We start from the raw sequence: 2,531 nt of genomic DNA, 5'->3' as shown, positions 1-2,531 counted from the left end.
GGGGAGGGTACTTGGCAAATGTCAAGCACACACCCTGGACAAGTTTTTGATTATGCAAAGTGGAAAATATGATGAGAAGCAGACCGAAGCAGGGCCCATTTGGACCAGACACTGCTGACTTCAGGAAGGGGAAGTTGGAACTACTCTTGCAACAGTAAGGAGAATCCAAAAATATACCAAGGAGACAGCTGCTGCGAGCCCTTGCTGCACAGGGGAAATGAACTCTGGGAGGGCTCACCCCACCACGGAGGAAAGGCTGCTAGGGTGCTTGGGTCCCACTCAGTCAGAAGGGGCTTGGGGTTTCTAGAGAAACTTCACTGCTCAGTGCAGAAAGGGACTTCTTCACTCACAGAGTCCAGTCTTCATGGGGAAAGTGAGCCTTGAATGGGGACAAGAGCTTCACAAAGCCCCCTAAGAGTTACAAGCTGCTTACACCCTGCTCTCTGGGGCACCTGTGCCACCACCGGACGGGGAGGGACTGATGCTCTCAGACATTAGTCAGCTCGTGGTGGCTAAAAAAAGAAGCCTCCTGGCACTTGTGAGGAACACATCTCAGCTTCGGGTGCCAGGAGGCTGCTGCCTCCCCCTGAACTAGCAGTTGGGTTCCACCACTGGGGCCAGGGAAATGGGCACAGAGGAGGAGGGGCCTGGAAAAAGCAAGGACCCCCCACTCCTGAGAGGCCTTCCTCCTCCCACCTCGCAGCTTTAAAATGATAAAAAGAACACAAAACCACCTGCAGTAGAGGTTGTGAAGTCATCACTCTTGCCACTGGCCCCAGGGGAGCTGGGGAGAGCTCTGACTACCCCCCGACCCCCGCTCAGGGGCTGTTCACATCCGGAAACCCCATCTCCTGGGCACGAAGGGACATAGTTAGTATGGCCCTGGCCAAGGAGTGGCCCGTGTACAGGTGAGAGCAACTGGGGACCTCAGAGGTCCCTGGCTTCAACTTCTACTTCTCACTTTGTGGACAGGAAAGCTGAGGCTCCTGGAGGATAGTGTTAGGCCACTGTCACCTGATGAGTTGCCCAGGGTTATCCCCAGCCCTGGGGTAATGCCAGCAAACCCAGAGGTGCTCAAAGAGCCTGCCCACCCCCACCCCGGCATGAGCAGGAAAAGTGATGGTTACTGCTCATTAGCACTAACTCTGTGCCGGGTACATGTTAAACTTCCTGCAGTCCTTGGCAATTCTATGAGGCAGGTATTACTCTGAATCCCATCTTCTATATGAAGAAGTTTAGATGAGGTGCCAAAGGCCACAGGCTGAAAACTGGTAAAACCAGGACTTGAGCCCAGGCAGGGAGGCTCCAGGGTCCAGGCAGTTAACCACAAGATGCCTGCCTCTTGTTGAACAGGTGAAGACAAAACTCAAGTACTAATAATGTTTGTTTACTTGAAGCCGCCATTCTCTGGCACTTATAAAGGAGGTGCTGTATAAGTGCTCTACCTAGATACATTCATTCACCCAATAAACACTGGACATCAACGTATGTCAGACACCAGCATACAGTTGTCAGAAAGAATCAGGATGCCTGCTTTCCTAGAGCTTCTGTTCCAATCTTCAGATGTTGAAGGTACACTTATCCCCATTTTTAGATGAGACACAGAGAAGGGGTATCACTTGCCCACTGTCACACAGCAAGGAGTGGCAAAGCCCACATTTGAGCCAGCTCTGGCTGAGGCCTCATCCTCTGCTCTTAGGGACTCTTGTAAGCAGTATCTCCAGGAGGGACTAAACCAGACATGGCTACACCGATGTCTGTTCAGGGTTCAGACCCTTTCAGAACCCCTGAACACACCATCCCACCCAGCCTTAGCCTCGGCTCCCAGCTGGCAAATATACTAATGGTTCTTTTCTCTTCAAGATGTTGTGAGATTCCTTCCTCCCTCCCTCCCTCCTTTCTTTCCTAAAGCTAATTATGATGCCTCCTGACATTGTACAGACATCACGGGTTTATGAAACCCCTCCTCCACTTCTGGAGGTTATTTTTACTCAACTGTGCAGAAGAGAAAATCCAGGGGGTCAAAAAGATGAAGTGATTCACCCAAGGGAGCAACCAGATCAGAATTGGAACCCAGACATGTGTACCTCAAAGGGGTCCCAGTCAGGGTCGTGGCAGGTCCTGGCAAGAGCAGACGGCACCAGTCAGTTGGGTCGTTTGATCCTAGCTTCATAAAGAGATGATTTACAAGGGAATGGGCAGGGTATAGGAAGCCCCAAAGGATAAAGCAGTACCCCAGAACTGATGCAAATGGATTATCAGCCTAAAGGGTGAGAGGAGAGAGAAGCTACTGTCATCCAGAGACAGAAAAGCTCCCTGAGAGCAGTGGTGCGTTCAGCTGGGGGGCATAGTCCACCTGAGATGACCCAGCAAGGAGATAGCTGGGGAATAGATGCCCCCACCTCGCCTCCTCCCTCCCCAATCCTGCCATTGCTCCCTGTGGGCCAGGTCCAGCTGAAGGCCAGAGGACAAGGGAAGTCATTGACATGGTCCCTGAAGACCAACCTCCCAGGACAAAGAGCAGGGAGCAG

The sequence above is a fragment of the Capra hircus genome, chromosome 13 (genome assembly GCF_001704415.2).
Source record: "Capra hircus breed San Clemente chromosome 13, ASM170441v1, whole genome shotgun sequence".
Classification (NCBI taxonomy): domain Eukaryota; kingdom Metazoa; phylum Chordata; class Mammalia; order Artiodactyla; family Bovidae; genus Capra; species Capra hircus.
Note: the sequence above shows the minus strand (reverse complement) of the source record.